The sequence below is a fragment of the Pseudorca crassidens genome, chromosome 19 (genome assembly GCF_039906515.1).
Source record: "Pseudorca crassidens isolate mPseCra1 chromosome 19, mPseCra1.hap1, whole genome shotgun sequence".
Classification (NCBI taxonomy): Eukaryota; Metazoa; Chordata; class Mammalia; order Artiodactyla; family Delphinidae; genus Pseudorca; species Pseudorca crassidens.
Window position 1 is genome coordinate 18,448,770 of NC_090314.1, and position 24,863 is coordinate 18,473,632.

Consider the following 24,863-nt stretch of genomic DNA (forward strand, 5'->3'; position numbering starts at 1 on the left):
TTTTTGTCTCTGGGGTCTAATGAAGTTCCTGGTATGTAGGAATGCAGTAAATACGTGGTGATGTGAGTGAATGAATGAATGAATGAATTGAATTCCCAAAGATACAGTGAATGGATTTTATACTTCCCTCTAGTGTCTGAAAGAGAAAGTGCAGCCAGTTAAAAAAAAGGTTAAAAGAATACCTTGCTACATTGAAATAATAGTCAAAGCATTGCCTTTTTTCTTTTTTTCCCCCAAGTTTTCACACTTGTTTTTTCAGACCTGTTGTTCTCTTTAAGTCTAGTGAATAATAAATTTCCTTATCAAAGTTTGTGTTCTGTCTCTTGGGTGTTTGAATTTTGTAAAATGTCACTAGTGGGTCTTTATGGGGAAAATGCCCTTTTATTTTATTTTATTTATTTATTTACTTATTTTTTAACACTAAAGTTTTATTTTTTTTCTTTGCCATTATGCTTTATTACAGGATATTGGATATAGTTCCCTGTACTATCCAGTAGGACCTTGTGGTTTATCCAATCTATATATAATAGTTTGCATCTGCTAATACCAAACTCCCAATCCCTCCCTCCCCCACCCCCTCCCCCTTGGTAACCAAAAGTCGGTTCTCTATGTCTGTGAGTCTGTTTCTGTTTTGTAAATAAGTACATTTGTGCATATTTTAGATTCCACATATAAGTCACATCATGTGGTATTTTTCGCTTTTGTTTTTTTTATTTTTATTGGAGTACAGTTGCTTTACAATGTTGTGTTAGTTTCTACTGTACAGCAAAGTGAATCAGCTATATGTATACATATATCCCCTCTTTTTTGGATTTCCTTCCCGTTTAGGTCACCACAGAGCATTGAGTAGAGTTCCCTGTGCTATAAAGTAGGTTCTCATTAGTTATCTATTTTATACATAGTATCAGTATATGTCAGTCCCAGTCTCTGAATTCATCCTCCCCCTGCTTCTGATTTATTTCACTTAGTATGATAATCTCTAGGTCCATCTTCATTGCTGCAAATGGCATTATTTCATTTTTTTCTGGCTGAGTAGCATTCCATCGTTTATATATACCACATCTTCTGTATGCATTTATCTGTTGATGGACATTTAGGTTGCTTCCATGCCTTGGCTATTATGAATAGTGCTGCTATGAACATGGGGGGGTGGGATGCAGGTATCTTTTCAAATTATAGTTTTGTCTGGATATGTGTGCAGGAGTGGGATTTCTGGATCATAGTTTTTTGAGGAACCTCCGTACTGTTTTCTATAGTGGCTGCACCAATTTACATTCCCACCAACGGTGTAGGAAGGTTCCCTTTTCTCCACACCCTCTCCAGCATTTGTTATTTGTAGACTTTTTAATGATGGCCATTCTGACTGGTGTGAGGTGGTACCTCGTAGTTTTGATTTGGAAAATGCCTTTTTAATAGTGTTTAGCTTAGGTTCAGAATAGATCATTGTTATTGTTTTATTTTTGTTATCTGGTTCTGCTGAAAACTGTATATTTATTTTGATTTGAGTAAATTAAGCATCAAACGCACCTTTTTGGGGTTTTTTTGCTTGTTAAAAGTGTCATTTGGGAAATTTGCAAAATAGAGTACTCAAGAAATATTGAAGTGCAAACAGTGATCAGACTAGATGGATGTTACCTAAACTAGTTTTCAGTCCAACCCATTGATCTTTCCTTCTGTTTCTGAGAGATGGTATGTTTGTTTTGTGTTTTAATATCTTTTGCTGATTGTGAATGTAAGGCATGTTCAACACAGAAAGTTCAAAAATTACAAATAATAATTTGTAATTCTACTACTCAGCTAATCTATTAAAATTACAAAATTAATGCATGTTTTTTATCTTTTAAAAGATTGAGTAAAACAAATATAAAAATTTTTTCCTCTTCATTCCTCCGTACCCCTCTTTTCCTCCTCTCAGTGGTTACTACTGTTGACAGATTGGTGTATGTACTTCTAGATATTTTCTTGGACCTACAGACATATATATAATATTCATATGTGCTTCAAAAATAGATGTGTTTATCTTATAATACAATCTGAAACTTGATGTTTTAAAACTTTTTGAGATAAAATGTATAGGAAAGTGCACGTTAAGTGTACAGCTCAATGAATTTTCACAAATTGAACATACTTACGTAACTAGTTCTCAGATCAAGAAACATTACCAGCCCTCTTGAATCCCCTCCTAGCAATTTGTCCATATTGTTGAAGCACAGAGTGGATAAGTCCTTGGTCAGTACCGGCAGACTTAGAATTTGGTTATTTGTTCTATCTTGAAAATGAATGAAGTTATTAATTATTTCAACTTTGGTGGCTGTTATGAGAACTTGGGTCATTTAGTGATTTGGACCATTCTTTTGCTGTAGTGTTTACTGGTCTAAATATTTATAGAGAACTTTACTATGTATGACTTACTGTGCAAAATTGGGAAAGGAGAAGATACAAAAACAAGTGTAATATAAGCTTTGACTTACAGTCTAAATTAGGAAGACAAATCACATATTAGACAACAGAACAGTTAAGTACTAAATTGTGTAGTAGTGATTGAGAAAAGGAATCATTGCTGAGAGCATTAAAGAAGGCTCCACAAGGGAGGTGGAATTTGAGCTGAGCCTTGAAGAATGGGTAGGATTTAAATGGAATGGTTATAACAATACAAGTCATGGCAAGAAAGTAGAAATGGAAGATACACAGACAGTGAGCAAGCAGATCGGTCTGTCTGCTATGGGAGTAAACTGCTGAGGAAAGGTGGAGAGTAAGTTTGATAACATAGGATAGTACCAGACTGTGGAACATACAATAGCCATAGAGTGGAAGCTTGGTTGGATGGCATAGGCACCAGAGAGCCACAGTAGAGCTTAGTGGATAGGAGTATTAGACTTGGAGCCAGGAATACTCAACTTCTAAAATTGGCTTTTCCATTTACCACCTTGTTGACCTAGAGCAGATTGTTCAGCCTCTCTGGACCTCAGTTTCTTTGTCTGTAAAAATGGGGGAAATGTCTATTTCATAGGTTTATCATGATGATAAAATCATAATTATTTATTATGTATATTTTTTAAACTGAAGGATAGTTGACTTACAGTATTTTTCAGGTGTACAGCAAAGTGATTCATTTATATGTATATTTTTTTCAGATTCTTTTCCATTATAACTTATTACAATATATTGAATATAGTTCTCTGTGATATACAGTAAGTCCTTGTTATTTATCTATTTTATGTGTGTGTGTGTGTATATATATATATATATTTTTTTTTCCCCCTTGACACAGGGGCTTGCACCTAGTAAATGTGCAATAAATTGAACTGTTTCTGTAGTTCTTAAGGAGAAGAGCAAATGGATGTGAAAGCAGTGCTATGTGGAATTAGGGAGACTAGAAAGAAGTTATAGTTTCCCCCACAGACGTAGTAAGGGTCTCTGTTAGGGTAGTGGTAATAAGATAGAGTACATTTGAGCGGCATGAAAAGAAATTGGACTTGAGTTCCTCTTTAGGAGGAGGTGTTTTGGGCTTCCCCTGTGATCTTGTATTAAACAGTTGTAATTCCTCTCTGTTTTCTTGGACTGTGTAGATGAAGATAAATTTGATGTTTTAATTTTATTTTAGGTATTCAAAATACCCTGAGTTCCTCATTTATATTTTAGAAGAGGATATTAGAAGTTTTGTCTGAATTATCTAATTGTCAAGAACATTTGTGATAATGGTGAGACTGACATGTTTATTTGTTTGTTTTTGATGTCTTGGCAAATTAATGGGCTTATGAGTGATCTTGGAAGGATTTTTTTTTTTGGCTGCGCAGTGAGGTTTGTAGGATTTTAGTTCTCTGACCAGGGATTGAACCCAGGCCCTTGGCAATGAAAGAGCGTGGAGTCCTAACCACTGGACCGCCAGGGAATTCCCTAAATCTTAGTTTCTATTTAATCCTTAAAGAGAGAAAAATTGCCTTTTTCAAGAAGGTTAGAATTTGAAGGAAAGTACTGACACAGCTGTTTACCTTAGTCATCAAGAGTAGCTTTTAGGGCTTCCCTGGTGGCGCAGTGGTTGAGAGTCCGCCTGCCGATGCAGGGAACGCGGGTTCGTGCCCCGGTCCCGGAAGATCCCACATGTTGCGGAGCGGCTGGGCCCGTGAGCCATGGCCACTGAGCCTGCGCGTCCGGAGCCTGTGCTCCGCAACGGGAGAGGCCACAACAATGAGAGGCCCGCGTACCGCAAAAAAAAAAAAAAAAAGTAGCTTTTAGGTCAGCTATTTAAAATAGTAGTTTCTTGAAGTATTGTTTAGTTATTTTAATATGGAAAATGCCAGAGAATTGCTAAATGATATGGAGCGTTGTAACTGCTTTTGTGCTTTTGAGGATTTTTGTTTAGGTCAGATGTATTTGGGAAGGGAATGGACTCGTTAGCTAATTTGGGAGACTTTTGTGGGCAGTATGTAAAATAAAATTTTCACGTTTGGGTCTTTTTATCTGGAACTTAGCCTATGAGACAGCAATGAAGTTCCTCCATAAATCTATTTAAGCCCAAGCCTTTTAATTTGGGTTAGAAAAAAGAGCTGGCTTTTAAATGGGCATGTCACACAATTCCTTTTCCATCTTCCCAGAACACTGAGGTTTTATATATATATATATATATATATGAAATGCTTTGGGCTCCACATAAGAAAAGGCTACTTAATTTTAAAGTGTTTTGTTGTTGTTTTTTAAAAATTGTAGTAGCACTTGGGAACTAAGCGGGATTGTAGTGTGAGGTAGACACTTAACATTAGTTGCAAGAACTTTGTGGACAAAAATGACAGTGTAGGTAATAACTTGCCTTCCCCATCCCCACTTTGTTTTTCTTAAATGAACCCCTACTACTGCTTCACCACTATACCTAAGAAAATATTCGACAGTCTTTAGCATATTCCATCCCAGCAGTGTTAGGCCCTTAACATTGACATTAGTGATTGAAGTGTTGATGCAACCTGCCAGTTATGCGGAGGCCTGGCAGTTCCTGAGAGTTTTTTCTAATATTAGGTGTATGGCTTGAACAAGACTTAGATATTTGTTTCCTAATTGTACTGAAACCTGCTAAGGGAGTGGTTAGCCTGGGTTTAATTGGATGTAGATAGCTTGTATCTGAGGTGGGTTGGATCCAGCTGAGTGTGTGTCTTTGGTGTTTTGTTTGTTGCAGATGATTTGATGTATTCCTTCTCCCAGCGCACCAACTTCCAGATAAATCCCTTCCCAGTATGCGCCCCCCTCCCCCCTAATTTCTGCGTCACGGGAAGCAGGAGTTTCAGACAGGGTGGATTGATGTGTGCAGCTGATCTAATATGCAAACCTAAATCTATGCACTGTTATGAGGGAGTGCAGTTGATTAGTCTGAGAAAAGAAGGGCGAGGCAGAGAGGCCTGGGGAGCATCTTTCTACTCTCAGGTGTCTCCGGATGGCTATTGCTGTGGAAGTCTGATGCACTCTGGGAGGTACTGCCTGGATGGGGGTCATTCCTAGTACCCAGGCAGGGCGTGGGCGGGGGAGCAGGAGAAGGGGCGCCGCATCACCTGGCCCATCCGGGATGCCGGGCTGCAGGCTTCGGGGTGGGGGCCTGGAGAGATGGGGGCAGCTCTAACAAAGAGGAGCCGTGCCAGGGCCGGGGCCGCGGGTAGCTGGCCTATCCCGGGCGGCTGACCTCCCAGTGGGCCTCCCCAGTTGGCTGTTTGGTGAGTCGCTCCGCTGGCTCCCTGGCTCGCCATTGGCTGTGCGGACTGGAGGGGGCTCGAGAAGGGCCGGGATGGAGTTGAGGGGGCGGGGCTGGCTTCCGGCGGCGAAGGGGGAGCGAGCCGTAGCCGGCTGGGGGAGGGGGTGTCGGCGCGCCGCGGAGTGCTGCGCTCAGAGAGCCTGGCACCCGGAGCAGCCGCCTCCCCCTCCCCCTGCCAAGACAGCTAGAAACCCCTTCTCTTCCATCCTCCCGGGGCTCAGGCGAGGAGGGCTGAGCTGCCCCAGGCAGGCGGGGCGGAGCCCGGAGCCCCACCGAGCGCTGCGGAGCGAACCTCACCTCCCTCCCTTCCAGGGCTCAAGGTGTGTGTGCTTTTTCTAACCAACCCCGACTTCAGCCGACTTAACCTTGTGAGAAAGGGGGAAATGGAATGGGAAGTAAGAGCTCCCCATCTAATCAGTTTATTTTGATTTTCTAATTCTACCCTTCATTCTTCTTTCCCTCCCTTCATCTCACCCGTGCAGCAGGGTAAGGAGATTCAGGACTCTCATCTCTTTTTACTGATGTGTCGATGTCGGTCGCGTAGTAAAATGAACAGAAGAAAAAAAGAGGAGCCTTTCTTGTGTGGCATCTGATGCAGCAAACCAAAAAAAAAAAAAGCAGGTTAGGATAGGAGTGGGTTTTTGGAACTGTTCTGCATCCGTGTCCATTAAGGCTGTCTTCACCATTTTCCTACTTGGGACTGCCTTAATCAGCAAAAACAATCTGAAAAGGAAGGAGGTGCCAGTGGAAAGAGGGATCAGCCCCCGTCAGATGGTAGTTAAAGGAAATCCTGATAGTTGTTAGAGATTAACTCTGCTAAAGTCTCTTCCCGAGTACAGTGTTACCGGCTTTGTGTAGCACTCAGCCCTGTTGGAGAAACCTAGCTAGAGCAAGCAAACTTACCTTGCTGTTACTGAAACTTAAAAGTCTTATCTTTTTCTCCATCTGTATATTTCTCATTCATAGGCTCTCAGAGGGATTAGTTTCTGTCATCAAAAACCAAACTTTAAACAAATCCAGATGAATTTTGTTTAATTCATTTATTTTTTAAAGCGCCACCCCCATGAATTCGTGTGGCTGTATCATTACAATTTATATGTATGTCTTGAGTTCCTTTGCTTCTACAATGTATGGATCCCTTCTTTCTGAAGGACAGAGCTCATCTTCAGCCAAAATCAGGAACCTCTTTATAGGTTTTTAATTGAGAGGAAAGTTATCAATTGAAGATAGAAAACCCAAAATTTATGATAGAAACAAAGGAGGGTGTGTGTGTGTGTGTGTGTGTGTGTGTGTGTGTGTGTGTGTGTGTGTGTGTGTGTGTGTGTGTTGAGTGGCAGTGTTCATGGTAAACTTGTTTGGACCAGATTTATCTTAATGTTGATTAGCAAAGAGCTCGAATGCCAAAAGTGAGAAATACCAATTTTTTTGATAGCACTTTGGTAAGTATTAATTGAAATGATTGAGAGTTCAGTCTTGTAATCCAGGTTCAGTTTCCAGAAATTGTTCTAACTGGAGTTCAGTTTTGAAGATAGAATTAATATGCTGGAGCTGTTTTACCATTTAAGCTAGATTAATATTTTTTCTTTGCATTGATTTATTTTATCTCTAATCAATAAGGGCAGTTTGGGGTAAAAGCAAGTATTATAAAGACTAGGGATGATGGGATAGGAAACCATCTCAGTTGTGGAAACTTACTAGGGATCAGGAACTTAATATCCTTTTTTTTTTTAATCGCAAGTAGCCTTAATATAGAGTTGTGCAAAAAAAAAGTAGATTCACAGTAAACCTTTGTTAGATTTTGGGTTTTTAGTTTATTACCCATTTATCCCTTAAGACTCCATGAATCATGTTTAAATTGAAAGGCAAAGAGAATCCCCCCATGACTTTCCATAATCTCTTAGGTTGAGGGGACATGGTGCAGCTGAGGTTCAGTCCACTGATTTTTCTTTAGCAATCTGTTTTTGTCCATTCTGCTTATTTCTGTGAGTCACAGCTTAGAATGTGTTAAGAAAAAGGGTCCTATGTTCTCTCTAAAGGGAGACTCAAGCCCAATCCCCCATTCGCATCAGAAGTATAAAATGGTCCCCTTGAGAAGGTGAAGGAAAAGATTGGACCCTTGGCGTTGTTTGATTCTCATGATAATCAGCTTGAGTGTTGTCAGGTTTGGAATTGGGAAAAGCTTGCTCAAGGTGAGAAAATATTAGAGGCAAAAAGACCTGGGAGACAATGAATGCATTCATATGGAGATGGGGCTGGTGGTAGTTTTTAGCTCTTCAGCTCTGTCAGTCAGGTGTCTGAGACAATATTTTGTGTGTTTAAGCACAACCCCCTCCCCCAAAGGTTGACTCTTGGAAGCTGAATCTTTTGAGGAAGTTGTTTGCTGTCTGAATCCAGAGGGTAGAGGACTTGGTGGAGTCTGTTATCTGTTTGTGGCTTAGATAAGGACATGGAATTGATTGCTGGTGAGTTACTGAACTCTTCCTAATGAATGGTTGCTAGGCAAAGTGCATCTCAATCAGTTTAATCCTCAATAGTTTACAGGTCTGCTCTTGGTGAGAGCCAGAGCTGTCTTTCTAATGATACTGCCCTTTAAGAATCCTGTTGGATGTGCATATATGTTGCTCAGTGGTTCAAAAAAAAAAACAAAACAAGACTAGAATAACTTGTGTGTTTCATTTCATCCATCTAAAATAACTTAGCTTTTGGTAACCTGGGTCAGCATTATCATTAACTTCTCTCCTGGATCAAGTGGTGGGATGAAGTTGCTCTCCAATGTTAAGATACCACTATTCGATTATCTTTGAGTTTGTAACTAGTAAGGCAGTGAACTAATACATTCGTTTTGGAAACAGGCCAGTGATAACACTGCACTTGGGCCTGGATGGATGGAAAAATAGGACAGAGTAAACAATTGAGGGCATAAATAATGAATCTTCCAACTGAGCCCTGGGAGAATGAAGGAGATTATCCTCAGAGCTGTTCAATCTGGCAGTGAAAGGGGAAGAGTCCACTGAATTAATTACCCTGACTTGTTTGATACTGCACTTATTATGGGATTGTTAGAGCCATTCAAAATAGAGTTGCCTTTTAGATATAAACTTTTAATCCATCATTTTTTTTTTTTTAAACCAAACACCCAAATAGCTCATCTGTTTTTTAGAATCCAGGCCTTTGCTCCCTCCCCCAACTTTGTTTTCTGCATTAGCATTTTATGAATACTGGACAGTCCTTTTGTTTGGTCACATCTTAGAATTTTGCCTAATTAGAGATTTCATCGTCTGTAAATATATATAGTAATAGAAGAGAGGACCTGAGCCTGGCTTAAAGGAATTATTTGGTACCTTGAGTACATATTATATTGTACCTTGAAATTAAATGTCGGGTTGTAGGGTATAATATATAACAACTCACAAAAGGTTAAGACAAGAATTCCTTCAGCCCAAGAATCATTTCCAGTATTAACATAAATATTTTTACTTTTGGATTAGTTTTCATCCAGTGAATTAAATAAGCACTCTCTTAGTGGTCTCAGCATTTCTCTGAGGTAGGGAAAACTAATGCCTCAAGAATGTCTAAATAACTTAGAAAGTGATTTGGTAGTGAAGCCAGACCCAGAGCCAAGGTCTCTGAATTCTTCCCTTCTCTGAATTTCTAATATATTTAATTCTTTTCTCCAAGAACTCCTTTCAGGGTCCCTATTTGAAATGATTGAAATTTTCCTATCTCTACCCTGAGAAGGTGTTTTTATTTCTCTAGTTGTGAAGAGAATCCAAAGACCAAGATGCCAGTATCAGTCAAGAGAAGGAGAAAGGTTCAAGATGAGGTGCTGGAGGAATAAAAGAGATGTAAAGGAAAGGCCAAATTGAAGTTTTATTAAATTTGGTGCCGACGGATCCGGGGCGGGGGTGTGGGTGTGGGGGTGTGTGGCTGATTAGATCAAATTTAGTCATAGACTGAGTTTGTTGCATTTAAGCCTAGCTGAAAAGGGCAGGAGGCATCTTTACCAACATACAGGCAGAACTCTAGTTAAGGGTTCATTCCTGATCAGAGCATACAGTCAGTTCTTGATTATTCATGCAGAAGGGCAAACAGGCAAAGTATAGACAAGTAAAATCCAAACATATCCCTAGGCCACATTTTTAAGCAATAGCTTTAACTTCCTCTGCTTTTTTTTTTTTTTTTTTTTTGCGGTACACAGGCCTCTCACTGTTGTGGCCTCTAACTGTTGTGGCCTCTCCCGTTGCGGAGCGCAGGCTCAGCGGCCATGGCTCACGGGTCCAGCCGCTCCGCGGCATGTGGGATCTTCCTGGACCGGGGCACGAACCCGTGTCCCCTGCATCGGCAGGCGGACTCTCAACCACTGCGCCACTAGGGAAGCCCTCCTCTGCTTTTTAACTGCGATTTTCCAACTGAACAAACTGATTAAAATTTTGTTTCTTTGTCTGGTCATTCAAGAGACAAGTAAGTGGGACTTCCCTGGTGGCGCAGTGGTTGAGAGTCTGCCTGCCGATGCAGGGGACACTGGTTCGTGCCCCGGTCCGGGAAGATCCCACATGCCGCAGAGCCTGCGCGTCCGGAGCCTGTGCTCCGCAACGGGAGAGGCCACAACAGTGAGAGGCCCGCGTAACGCAAAAAATAAATAAATAAAGTGCTTTACTGAGGATTTTAGTACTTAGGCTTCATTCAGTCCCTGTGAGGTATGGTACGATTGGAGTGTGATACTGTGTTAGGACATTTCTCCAGAGAGATGAAAGGAACCTTTCCTCTTAAGAAAAGTGCTTTCCCTATTTCCATATCCTGTGGCAAAATGAATTTGGAACCAGTTGCTTTTTCAGCAAGCTATATTTTAATTTTTGCCTCTTTTCCAAGCTGAACAAATGTCCCAACTGAAAAGTGTCGTTCTTATCATTCATAGTATGTTCTGGAGAGATTGTTCCTTAGTGCACCTAGAAGTGAGAGGCTGATGCCACTTCAGTCTGCATGCCAATTTTGTAGCTCTCTAAAATTCTGTTTCTACCAGCTCCCTCCATCCCCCTATCTGTCCACAGCTGCTCATCTTTCAGCTCCCCACAACTAGAGAAATGCTAGTCTTTATTAAAGTCAGAGTTGCATCTGGCAGCAGTCTTCGTGTGTGCTGGTGGGCTTGCATTACTTTTTTCATTATTTCTTGAAGAGTATTTCAGCATTACAGAAACAAAATTTTCCTCTTCAAAACAAGTTGATCAATTGCTTTTTATTAAATGTGCAAGTACCTAAGAGTTAAACTTGAAATGAGAGGGGGGAAAAACTATTTTAGTTATAGTTTAATTGCTAAAAAAAGGTCTCTTATGTAATTAAAAGCTGTACTGCTGCCTTGCACTGAAACTAGCAGATAAAGCATGGAGAAAGTACAGTTTCTCAGTGAGGACCACACTCTGACTATGCTATTTAAGGTTGCTGCCCCATCCAGTCCTCCTCATCTCCTTACACTGCTTCATTTGTTTTTTTCATAGCATTTATCACCTTCTAATAGTCTGTGTCACTTACGTATTCATTAAGTTTATCTGACCCTCACACTCTACCTCATGTACAAATGGAAGCACCATGAAGACAGGAGTTCTTGTCTGTTTTGTTCATTGCTGAGTCCCTAGCTCCTGGAGCAGTGCCTTGCTACATATTAGGTACTCAATAAATATTGATATTAATTAATTGGAGGAAGTACTCTTTAATAGAATAGATATCTGGGGATTAGAATTGGAGTGATGGGAAGAGAATATTATCTTCCTGGAGCTAGTACTAAATTAAGGATCAGATTACTTAACTACTTTAAGGGAAATAATATTTATGTGAAAAAACTCAAGTAATTGGGATTAATTATCCTAGATTAGAGAAATGACATTTTGTTTTATTTTATTATTTTAAATTAATTTATTTATATTTTTGGCTGCGTCGGGTCTTTGTTGCTGTGTGTGGGCTTTTCTCTAGTTGTGGCAAGCGGGGGCTACTCTTCATTGCGGTGCGCGGGCTTCTCATTGGGTGCCTTCTCTTGTTGCAGAGCACGGGCTCTAGGTGCACGGGCTTCAGTAGTTGTGGCACTTGGGCTCAGTAGTTGTGGCTCACGGGCTCTAGAGTGCAGGCTCAGTCATGGCGCATGGGCTTAGTTGCTCCGCGGCATGTGGGATCTTCCCGGACCAGGGCTCGAACCTGTGTCCCCTGCATTGGCAGGCGGATTCTTAACCACTGCGCCACTAGGGAAGCCCATGACAGACATTTTATAATATGTAAATATGAAGGAACATTGTATAAAGATAGATGACTAGCTCTTATTCACCTACACGAGGGCAAAGGAATAGGCTGAAACTTCTGAACAGCGAAAATAAGACATGCAGAAGAATTTACTGATTTTGAGAATAAACACTGGAACAGGTGACCAAAGAGGGCTGGTTTCTCAGAATGGATTTTCAACGCGGGCACCATGTTGGCGGCAATGGTGAGAATGGAAAGAGCACAGAGCCAGGAGTCTGAAAATCTGGTTGAAGTCCAGGCACTTACTAGCTTTTCCTAATTTCTTTATCTGTGAAAATGATGATACCTGCCCAGACTATCTCAGGGCATTTGAGAAAATTAAGTTAGAGAATCAATGTGAAAGCACTTTGAAAATTGTAAACCTCTCTACAAATGTAAGCAATTGTTAATGATTTTACAAAACCACCTCTGTAAGTGATTTAGAATCTTGGAATCTGGAAATTGGGTTTAGTGGTCATCTAGTCCAAATTCTTAGCTACTGAAAATAAACTCTTTTCCGTCATTCTTAATGAAGGGGTCATTGCTTTTGCTTTAGTGTTTCTAGTGCTGTGCCACTGTTGAATAAGCTCAAATTATTGTTTATGTTCACTGAAAATTGCCTTTCTTCAGACTTTATTAACCTATTTTTGATCTCTGGAGCTCAGAGATAAAGCTGCTCCCTCCTTTGTATGACAGCCCTCTTATGACACCTTTATTTGAGATCTTCATCATCTCTCACCTCGAAATCACTATAGCCACTTAAATGACTTCTGCCATCTCCCATTTGTCTTTCACACTTCCAGCAGATTTATTTAAAATAGACATCTGATCATGTTACTGTCCTTAAAACCTGTTCCTATCTCCCCATGGCTTCAGGATAAAGTCTGACATTAGCTAATAATAGTTATAACTACCGTCATTGAGCATAGGCACTGTACTAAGCACTTTATAAATATAATCTCATTTAATCATCACAATTAGTCTATAAGATGTCAGGGCTAGTTTTCTGCTGATTTATTTATTTATTTTTATTTTTTATTTTTTTGGGCTGCGTTGGGTCTTCATTGCTGTGTGCGGGCTTCTCATTATGGTGGCTTCTCTTGTTGCAGAGCACAGGCTCTAGGCATGCGGGCTTCAGTAGTTGTGGCGCACGGGCTTAGTTGCTCCATGGCATGTGGGCTCTTCCTGGAGCAGGGCTCGAACCCGTGTCCCCTGCATTGGTAGGCGGATTCTTAACCACTGTGCCACCAGGGAAGCCCCTGCTGATTTATTTATTTATTAAAAATTTTTTAAAAAAAATTATTTTACTTTTTTTTTTTAAATTAATTAATTTATTTTTGGCTGTGTTGGGTCTTCGTTTCTGTGCGAGGGCTTTCTCTAGTTGCGGCAAGCGGGGGCCACTCTTCATCGTGGTGCGCGGGCCTCTCACTGTCGCGGCCTCTCTTGTTGCAGAGCACAGGCTCCAGACGCGCAGGCTCAGTAGTTGTGGCTCACGGGCCTAGTTGCTCCGCGGCATGTGGGATCTTCCCAGACCAGGGCTCAAACCCGTGTCCCCTGCATTGGCAGGCAGATTCTCAACCGCTGCGCCACCAGGGAAGCCCCCTGATTTATTTTTAATCTGCTATTCTGTCCCTCTAGTATAAAATATAAGGCTCTTCATAATTTAACACATCAGGCTCATCTCCAGGTTTAGCCCATACACCTGACACTCTCCTCTCCATACCAGACCACTTGTGGTTCCCCAAACAAGCCAGCCAGTTAGTTTTACAACTGCATGCCTTTCATTATGCTAGTTTCTCTGTGTAGAGTGGCCTACCTGTCTCAATCTGGTAAATTCTTACTCAGCCTTCAATGACCCATATTGTTTTCTCCCATCTTTCTCATTGTTTCCTGGAAGTATTTTTTTCATTATTTGGGTTTTCAAACAACTCTGTTTTCCTTCCTTCCTTCCGTCCTTCCTTTCCTGAGGTTTATTTATTTATTATTTTAAGAATATTTATTACTTATTTGGCTGTGCTGCTGGGTCTTCATTGCAGCATGCAGGATCTTCAGTTGCGGCATGTGAACTCTTAGTTGCAGCACGTGGGATCTAGTTCCCTGACCAAGGATCAAACCTGGGCCCCCTGCATTGGGAGTGTGGAGTCTTAGCCACTGAACCACCAGGGAAGTCCCTCCTGAGGTTTAATTGATAAACAATATGATATTAGTTTCATGTGTACAACATAATGGTTTGATATTTGTATATATTATGAAATGATCACATTAATCACATACCTCATCAAGATTTTGTCTGCCATATCTGTATTCCTAATATATAGTACTACTACTACCATAGTGCCTAGTGTGTCATAGGTGCCCAGTGAATGAATGACGTTCCTACTAAGTGTCCTCTTTTTCAGGTTAAACTCCTGTTTCACTTTGCTATCCATATTACAGTTTCTAGATCCTTCTCTTTTTTACATACTGGATGAGATATTCTTAGGCTTTTCCATATTTCATATCAGAAAATGTTGTATTTTGATGACTAGAGGAAGTAAACTGCAACCTTCCAAAATAACTTTTATTGAAAAGTATACCAAGTGGACAGTTGGTCCAGCTGCTTCCTTGGGGATGGTTCTGATTGCATTAGTAATTTCTCTAGCCACCTCCTTGCTGGGATAGAGCCCAGACCACCTAAGAAAAAATAAGCAGAGGTAGTACTTTGTACTTGTTTTTCTCTTTTACCTTCTGTCACCTCAGGAGGTTACTGCCTCCTGCCCACTTTTCAGGTCATTGTAGATATAATGACCACAATTTTCCCCTTTTGTAAGAGTGGCTACCTAAGATGCCATAATACCCTTAGGAGTCTCAGTCTCTTGGGCTGTAGACAGAATTGAAAAGCAGAGAGTCTGATACTAATTCCAGGGGAAAGGGCACAGTTCTTGTCCAGAATTGAAGGCAGATGAGTCAGGCAGCAGGAATCTATCAACTCCAAAGTCAATTCAGAAGCGATTTAATCTTTGCTATTGAAGCAGATCTGCAATGCCATTTGCCTGTCTAAAAATGAGATTACCCAGGATTCTCTTACAAGAAGATAAATTATTTGTGTAACAGTAGCTCCCAGCCTTGCATAATGTCTCTTCTTACTACCACATGCTAGTGGCACAGGGCACGTCTCGTGTGTAGTACTAAGGTGTGGAGATCAGGCCACATTGCTTTACTTAGGGTGTCCGGGGAAAGTTAACAGTTCTCAGCAACTCTCAGCCTTAATGGGCTTGGTTATTGTTAAAATTCATCTTTATCCAAGGAAGTGTTGGTTAATGATTTTTCTCTTGGCCCAACATGCCTGGGCATTAGCTGGAATTGCTGAGTGATTTGCAGTGGGGAAGCCATGAGAGCAATTTCTTGTTTGTCCACAGATTATCATTAGCAGTTTTGTTTGCAAATTGAAGGAACAGGAGAAGTGGGCTCTTCGCCAGTTGCAGCTTCCCGATGACTAGGGCGTTAGTTCAGTTGTGTCCAATTAACTTTTATTGCAGACAGTGGTGTTAATTACTTGCAAGTCTGTTTTTTGGCTGCAGTTATCCTAAGGCTGAAGTATGAACTTGATGGATTTTAATAACCAGAGTGACATGTTTCACTCCCTCACTCCACTGCAGTTACTTTTTTTTCCAGACTTCTTTTAGATAGGAGGTCAAAGCATTGTAAAAATCCATTTCAGAATTAAAACATATTGTCCTTCTTTTGAAGAGCAGTGTAGGATCATATTTTAAAAGAATCTGTTAGGAGCAGCCTTAATGGCTTTTTATATTCTGACATCATACCCTTGAGTTCATTGCTGCTTATCATGGGAGAATAGACTGAGATGGAACTAAATGTCATTCACAGGAGTATGTGCTTATTGTAAGATTATAGTAATTAGCAAGGTGCAGTTTAGTCCTCTGCTTGCACTAAAAGTGCAAAAGAAAACTTTTGGACACTAGAGTCAGTATGGGGACTTCCCTGGTGGCGCAGTGGTTAAGAATTCCCCTGCCAATGCAGGCGACACGGGTTTGATCCCTGGTCCAGGAAGATCCCACATGCCACGGAGCAACCAAGCCTGTGTGCCACAACTACTGAGCCTGCTCTCTAGAGCCCATGAACCACAACTACTGAGCCCGTGCGCTGTAACTATTGAAGCCTGCGCACCTAGAGCCCGTGCTCCGCAACAAGAGCAGCCACCGCAGTGTGAAGCCTGAGCACCGCAACGAAGAGTAGCCCCCGCTCGCCGCAACTAGAGAAGCCTGCACGCAGCAATGAAGACCCAGCACAGCCAAAAAAAAAAAAAAAAAAAGATAATAATAATAAATTAAAAAAAATAAAGTCAGTATGACACTGAGGACACGTTTCTTTAGCTCTGTAGGAATTTTAGTTTGTGATTTTTAAAAAAATTGCATAATGTCTTTGGAAACAATCCTTGTTAGGTAGAGAAAGAGGGAAGAAACAAAAGGAAATAGTTTGTCTTTCTCTAAAGATGATGACGTTCCTTTGCTATTTCCCCTTTCTCTGTTGTTGTTTGATGGTTACCCTGAATTGGCTTAGTAAGCAAAATTTTCTCTCTTTAACACGAAAAGAGTGAAGCTGATTCCAGCCAGAGCTGTTCCTCGATCTCTAGGTGACCTGCTGCTGCTTTCATTCTGGATGTTGTTGCTCACTTTAGTGTCCTTTGTTGCTAGGCTCTCTTCCCAAGGGCCTATCGGTCTCCTTAGATATTTTCATGGATGTGGCTGCATAAAAATTTTGTTGAGGATAAATTGCCAAAAAGTATGGCCACACATTTTAAGAGTCTGCTTTTGTTAGTGTTTGTTTAAAGTAAGGGAAGGGGAATTCCCTGGCGGTCCAGTGGTTAGGACTTGGAGCTTTTATTGCCGTGGGCCCGGGTTCAATCCCTGGTCCCTGGTCCGGGACCTAAGATCCTACAAGCCGCGTGGCACAGCCAAAGGAGGGGAGGGGGGAGAAAGTTCGTGGCTGCTTGGAGACAGGCTATAATATAGTTGTTCCTCTTCCAAAACTTCCATGATCACCCTAAATAGGAAAGAAGAGGAAAGGATGAGTGATAAACATCATCTTTGTACTACTTCAAAGCTCTTCATTGATTGTTACTGAAAACCTTTCTGCTGTAGAATAACCAAGACTCTGCCTGCCAGCTGCTGCTGGTGTGAAAGTAGAGAAGCTAGTTATAGTTGCTACATTTCAGGAAGTCTGGAGATAAAGCTTATGATGTCATTTGAAACTTTTTGTATAGTGGGAGGAAAGAGTGTCAAAACCCTGTTACAGTCCAGAAGATATAACAAGGCTTTCCCTTGGAGCGTAGGTTATATGTATTTAGAAGGAAAGGCCTTGAAAAACTCTCACTAAAACATGAACTTGATGGAGATGTTAGTGAATGTCAGGCCTAAAGAAAGGAGGCTCATTAATAGTGCCTCCTTCAGGATAAGACATTGCTTTTGGAACCTTTCTAAAGGTGAAATTTTCCATCTTTAGGGTAAGAGAGTTGCATGAATGCCACTTAGTGGAAGCATTGCCAGAACAGAGTGGAGGTTGGGAGAGAATTTGAAGTGCAGGCACAGGAGAAAATGTTATTCAGATCAGTGTTGAAAAGAAATTAGAAGTTGATGAGGCAGAAAGATACAGGAAACCTATTCCAGAAGGCAGGAACCCCAGTGTCGGCACTCACCAATTCAAAGATGTCACCTGCGTTGAGATAAAATGAGAATGGTTTCTAACAGACCACTCTTTTCAACTTTTCTTTATGATCTCCACACCCCCCCTTCAGATTTCAACACTGCTATCTTGTTTTTTTTTTTGTTTGTTTTAACAATTTTAGTAAAAAATTTGGAAACAGGGACTTCCCTGGTGGTGCAGTGGTTTGAATCCGCCTGCCAATGCAGGGGACACCGGTTTGATCTCTGGTCCGGGAAGATCCCACATGCCGCGGAGCAACTAATAAGCCCGTGTGCCGAAACTACTGAGCCTGTGCTCTAGAGACTGCGAGCCACAACTACTGAGCCCGTGTGCCACAACTACTGAAGTCCGCACGCCTAGAGCCCGTGCTCCACAGCAAGAGAAGCCACCGCAATGAGAAGCCCGCACACCACAACGAAGAGTAGCCCCCACTCGCCACAGCTAGAGAAAGGCCGCACGCAGCAATGAAGACCCAGCGCAGCCAAAAAAAAAAAAAAAAATTGGAAACAATCTCAAATTTATAGAAAAGTTGCAAGTACAGTACAGAGAATATTTTTCTTCCTTAAATCATTTGAAAATAAGTTGCTGACTTGATGCATCATCATCCCTGAATACTCTGGTGTTTATCTTCTACAAACAAGAACATTCTCCAACATTATCACAATTCAGCCATCAAAATCAGGAAGTTAACAATGACACATTGCCATCAAATAATTCTCAGACCCCCCCTCAGATGTTGCTAGCTGTACCAGTAATGTTCTTTATTACAAAAAGGGTCCAGTTGAGGATCATACCTTGCATTTATTTCTTATGTCTTCTTGGTCTCCTTTAATTTGGAACAGTTTTTTAGGCCTTCTTTGATGTTCACGACCTTGACACTAGTGACAATTATTTCGTAGAAAGTCCTCAATTTAGGATTGTCTAATGGTTCCTCGTGTTTAACTTAGGTTATATGTCTTTAACAGGAATATCACAGGAGTGATGCTGTGTTCTTCACTGCATAATTTCAAGAAGTGCAGAATTTTTATTTGTTCCGTAACTGGGAATGTTTGATCACTTGGTTAAGGTGGTGCCTGCTAGGCATTTCCAGTGTAAAGTTACTCTTTTCCCTTTGTAATTACTAAGTATTTTGGGAGGAGACAATTTGAAACCATGCAAATATCCTTTTCCTCTTAAGCCTTTCAGTTTACTAGTTTATTTACATTAGTATGGACTCATGATTTCCTATTTTATTCAACTTATTACATTTTATTAAATTTAGTCTGTTATCTTTATTTACTTTGATGTTCAAATTATCCCAGATTTTGCCAGTAAATCAGGAAAAAAAATACATAACTATATGTTTAACCTTAAAGATGCCTAAGTGATTTGCTGTCCTTCTATTTCAAAGGTTTGGCTGACACTAACCCAAACTAACATCTTTTGAACAGTGGTAGAAAAAAAAATTTGTAATTATTCTATTCCTAGTATATGCCTCCTTCACTCAGTGTATCCATTCTCTGTTCCCTCTAATTTCTACTGTGTAAACTTATCTTTCTGGAGTTTCCCTCACCAGCTGAGCATCCTGTAGCTTCTGTGTTCTTTGACATGTCACCATTATTCTTTGAGCACTTCCTTTCCTACACAGTAGTATGTACCAGCCTCATCTAGTACTTTCTCTGCCTCAGCCATTTCTCCAAGGCGCCTTTGTTCCTGTTACGGAGGATTTAGTATTTAGAAGCCAAGATCTGAGCAGACCCTATTGGGGCTCATTGTTATTGAATGGGAAGTAGTCGCTGCGTCCATCCCCTCTGGGGATGTTCTCACGCCACTTGGGTTCTGACTCCCCACATCAGGGCTCCCCACCCTCAACTTTGTGGATACGCTCCTCACTCTGTGCTCTGTTTGGGTACCTTCTCTTTCTAATCCAGTTGAAACAGACGGAACTGGGTGAAAGTTGGTGAGGACACTTAGTTGGTGAGGGAGACCCCAGAGCGAGAAGTTGACGGAGTTGAAATTAGGACAGTGAATGGGTACACTGAGTAAAGGAGGCATGTACCAGGAATAGAAGAGCTGTGAACTTGTTTTCTGCCACTGTCTATAAAATGTTGATTTGTGTAGTGTTAGCCATTTCTTTGAGGTATCTTTGAGGTAAAGGAAGACAGCTCATTTAGACATCTGTAAGATAAAACGTGTATTTATATACTTTTTCCTGATTCACTCAGTGCTAAAGTAATCTTGAGTTAAATTGCTTTGTTTGGGTGGCACTTAATATTTCGTATAAGACACATGTTTGACCAGTTAGAACCGGTCACACACTGACATATAACAATGATGAATGATTATGGAATTTCTCAGGGCCAGTCTGCTGATGGGTTGATGTGTGAGTGAGCTGTAGTACTTTGAGTCCTTGAAAAATTTAAAACTACTTTGTTAGTTTTTGTTTTGTTTCCTAAGGCAGTTCCTGAAATGAGGAAGCCTCCTAAAGCTAAGTTCAGAATCTTATTTCTGTGGGTGTTTACTCTAGCTATCAAAGTACTCTTCCAGCAGGGACAGGGACTGTCTCTCTGTTCTCTCTTCTTGCTGTGGATACAGCCAGTATTCTGAATTTCATTATCCAGTTGTGGTAGTTTGCAGGGCGTGGGAGGAGGTGTTGCTCCTCTTCCTCAGTAAGCTTTCAGTTCCTGGGTCCTTTTAAGGTTTAGCAGCCTCTCCTGCTTTCAGAAACACCGTAGGCTTCAGAAGCCTGGTAATTCCTTGGATATGTGGAGTGTGAGCCATAAAGCTTCCAGTGATAGTGAGTCTTAGTGAAATGGCAAGGCAAGATCTTTTGATTTTCACTAAGGCTATAGAAACCCTCCCCCAAAGTTGTTATACATCAGAATTCCTCATGGTCCTCTACTCAGGCTGGGGCAGAAGGAAGGGCCTAAATGAACAGAACGTATTAGTGTATCAGTCATGCCTTGCCCTATTACCTTAAAATCTGCCTATTGCCAAACCAACCCTAATAATACTAATACAGTGAAGGGTGATGTGTTTACTGTAAGCATAACTTCATTCCCTACCTGCGCTGAATTTACTAGCCTTACTGAAACTCTACACTAGAAATCTAAGGCACATAAGCTCAAGGTATTGTGTACAGAGAACTAGTTCTAAGAAGGTAACAGACCAAATGAATATATGGTGGATATACTAGATGCATAGCCATGGAAAAGTGTGAGCTCCTTTTCACCGCCCCCAAATTTAGAACATCTTAAAGAGCAGAGGGATGCTTCCTGCCAGAGACCTTGGTGGGCTGTATGATGCCCAGCTTCCATCATAGTATGCATGTCCAAAGTGGAAACAGACTTAGAAAAGGTATGAGTTGAGAGTACGTTCACAGTTAGGCAAGGTTTACTTCTCACATTCAGGAAAGAGCATGAGAATAGGAAGGGAAGAGTTTTCTGTGCGAGGATTGAGAACGAGAGATAACTGTGTTTGATCATTACTTGTAGTATTCTCTGATACAGTTTCCTCAGTGTGAATGATAGAGCTTTCCCCTGGGGAAGAAAGTCTAACCACTCGAACCTAAAGCGTTTCTTTGCCTTTATGTAGTCACTTTCCCACTGCAGTCTTACCTTGGTTATAGTTGCTGCCCCGCCCCTTTTTTTAAAAAAGGAATTTTCACTAAAAGCTGATTCCAAAGTGTTAGGCTAGCCGAAGAGTTACAGAGTACAATAGTATAATAGAGTTACAGAGCGAAGTGCTGATGTGGGACAGGTAGTTCCCCAAATCCATAGGAAAGTCGATAATTACACTTAAAAAACAAAACCATGGCTTAGAATTGTATGTTTTTGTTGTATATAATAGTGTAGGAAGGGCTTCCCTGGTGGCGCAATGATTGAGAGTCCGCCTGCCGATACAGGGGACACGGGTTCGTGCCCCGGTCCGGGAAGATCCTACATGCCAGGGAGCGGCTAGGCTCATGAGCCATGGCCGCTGAGCCTGCGCGTCCGGAGCCTGTGCTCCGCAACGGGAGGGGCCACGACAGTGAGAGGCCCGCGTACTGCAAAAAAAATAAATAAATAAGTGTAAGAAGAGGGCTGTGATAGGTACCGAATAAATAAAGACTTGAGAGGCAGCCATGGTATAGTGCAGTGTTTTTCGAACATCTTCATCTGTGCCCACAATAAAGACTGCATCCCAGTAAATACACACATAATTTAAATAGCTGGAATAGAGTCATGAAACAATAAGCATTCCTACTGTTACTTTGTGATTTTTTTTTTTTAAGGCTGGTCAAGCCTACAGATTAGAAAATACTTGTCTAATGGAATGAGCCCCAAGTCTAGGAGTTATGACAGAGACTCGATATGAGGTCCACTATCCCAGCTACATATCACTAGACAAGTTACCTAATCTTTCTAAACCTGCTAATCTATGGAAAGGGAATGATACTTATTCCATATAGATTAAAAGATTGTTTTAAATTTCAAGTGAAATAGTGTATGCAAACATGTTTCAGAGTATAAAGAACTATATAAAATGTAAGGTGGTGGTTTAGTTGTGTTGGCAAAATAAAAAGTGACCTGGATTTTGATAGATTAAGAAAGTGATAAGAGCCAACATTTGAATAACGTTCAGGCACTGGTGTCCTAAGCACTTGAGTATATTAAACTCATTTAATTCTTACAACAATCCCATGAACTAGGTCCATTTTACAGATGAAGTTGTTTCTTTCCCAAGGTCACATAGCTGGTAAGCAGCAGAGCTGAGAGTCAAACTCAGTCTTGTCTCTTAACCACTTTGATGTGCCTCTTGTTAATCCAGATTTCTTCAGGTGATTTGAGCTTCACTTGACACTTATCTATATGTGAATTTTCCCCTTTTGAAAACTTATGAGAAAATGACTGCCCTTGCCAGCCAGTTTTTTCCTAAGTTACTTCCTTGGCTCTGTTCGTTTTATATTCAAGAAATGAAAGCTAAGTAGAATGTTATCCTGAACTAGATAGTCCAGGAATGAGAATTTATCCCCACAAAGTGCTGTAATGCATTTAATGCTGAAATACAAATGACTTCATAATTTTTATGTATATATAATAAATTTTACAAAATTATTATTACACCATATACATATATATATATATATATACACACACACACACATACTTTTTTAACCCAGCATTTATCTTATAAGCATTTTTTTGTCCTTAGATATTTTTTAACAATATATATTTTTTAATTTGGGAGGCTCATACTAATTTTAATAGATGAATAGCCCATAATTTATATAACGATTTCCTTACTTTTGGACATTTAGATTGTTGGAGTTTTTGCACAATTATGAACCATACTACAGTGAAGAGAGTTGTATGGAAATCTTTGTTTACATTTCTTTTTTTTTTTTAAATAAATTTATTTTATTTATTTATTTTTGGCTGTGTTGGGTCTTCGTTGCTGCACATGGGCTTTCTCTAGTTGTGGTGAGCGGGGGCTACTCTTCGTTGCGGTGCGCAGGCTTCTCATTGCGGTGGCTTCTCTTGTTGCAGAGCATGGGCTCTAGGCACACGGGCTTCAGTAGTTGTGGCTCGGGGGCTCTAGAGCACAGGCTCAGTAGTTGTGGCGCATGGGGCTTAGTTGCTCCGCGGCATGTGGGACCTTCCCGGGTCAGGGCTCAAACCCGTGTCCTGTGCATTGGCAGGCGGATTCTTAACCACTGCGCCACCAGGGAAGCCCTTTGTTTACATTTCTGATTAGTTCCTTAAGTTAGACTTTAGAAGTGTAGTTACCATATCAGGAGTATGAATATTTTAAAAACTTCATATTTATTTCTAGAAAGAATGTGTCAATTTAACATCTCACTTTAGTGACTCTTCACTGCATCCTTGACTCAGTGTGTTCTAGATTTTTTTCCAAACATGTTTGTCAATTTTTAATCAAAAAATAAAATGTCATTCTATTTAATTTACATTTCTTTAAATATTAGATAGTTGCACCATTTCTTTATATGTTTAGTACTTGCTTATATTTCTCCAACGACTTTGGTGGGAGTTGTGTCTTCAGTCCACGCACATGCATTCAGATGTTGCTGTGGATCCTGTCTCCTTTCACTGCTTCCATTCATAACTCTTCAACACCTCTTCAAAATTTCATTAAAACCATTCTCTGCAGTTTTGACAAACTACTCTCTTAGGCAGTATAAATCAGTGTTACTCATTACATAGCAAAAATATGGGTTTATAAATGTCTCTTGAAATTTCTAAACCCAGCAGTGAACTTTGGATTAGGCACTTTAGACCCAGATAAGGAAGACACCTTGGCACCGGGGTGAGGAAACAGAAGCACACACAGGTCCAAACACTCTCATCTAGATTTGTTTTAGAATAATACCTTGTAGGGACTTCTCTGGTGGTGCAGTGGTTAAGAATCCGCCTGCCAATGCAGGGGACATGGTTTCGAGCCCTGGTCTGGGAAGATCCCACATGCCGCGGAGCAGCTAAGCCCATGCGCCACAACTACTGAGCCTGCACTCTAGAGCCCACAAGCCACAACTACTGAGCCCGCGTGCTGCAACTGCTGAAGCCCGCGCGCCTAGAGCCGTGCTCCGAAACAAGAGAAGGCACTGCAATGAGAAACCCTCGCTCACCACAACTAGAGAAAGCCTGTGCACAGCAACGAAGACCTGATGCAGCCAAAAATTTTAAAATAAATAAATAAATTTATTTAGTAAAATAAATAATAATGTCTTGTAATTACGTATTCAGAATGGAGCAGGCTTATAAAAAAGAGTGAAATAATGCCGTTTGCAGCAACATGGATGAATCTAGAGATTATCATGCTAAGTGAAGTAAGTCAGAAAGAGAAAGACAAGGGGAGTTCCCTGGTGGCCTAGTGGTTAGGATTCTGGGCTTTCACTGCCGTGGCCTGGGTTTGATCCCTAGTTGGGGAATTGAGATCCTGCAAGCCATGCAGCTCGGCCAAAAAAAAAAAGAAAAGAAAGAAAGACAAATACCATACGATATCACTTATATGTGGAATCTAAAATATGACACAAATGAACTTACCTATGAAACAGAAACAGATTCACAGACGTAGAGAACAGACTTGTGGTTGCCAAGGGGGGGGGTGTGTGCGGGAGGGATGGACTGGGAGTTTGGGATTAGCAGATGCAAACTATTATTAAATATAGACTGGATACACAACA

General features: G+C 40.8%; 1 protein-coding gene across 3 annotated transcripts in view; it reads left to right on the plus strand.

Annotated features, from left to right (window-relative positions):
- The window catches only part of FAM222B (family with sequence similarity 222 member B), a 64,577-nt gene that overhangs the window by 20,804 nt on the left and 18,910 nt on the right, over window positions 1-24,863 (plus strand). Inside the window, exon 1 of one of the 3 annotated variants that reach the window (XM_067716587.1) lies at window positions 5,805-6,054. The exons of the other annotated variants lie outside the window; for them this stretch is intronic. The gene's annotated coding sequence lies outside the window, so the exon portion shown is untranslated. Of the gene's footprint in view, window positions 1-5,804; window positions 6,055-24,863 lie in introns of those variants that run through there. 3 annotated transcript variants of the gene reach the window in all.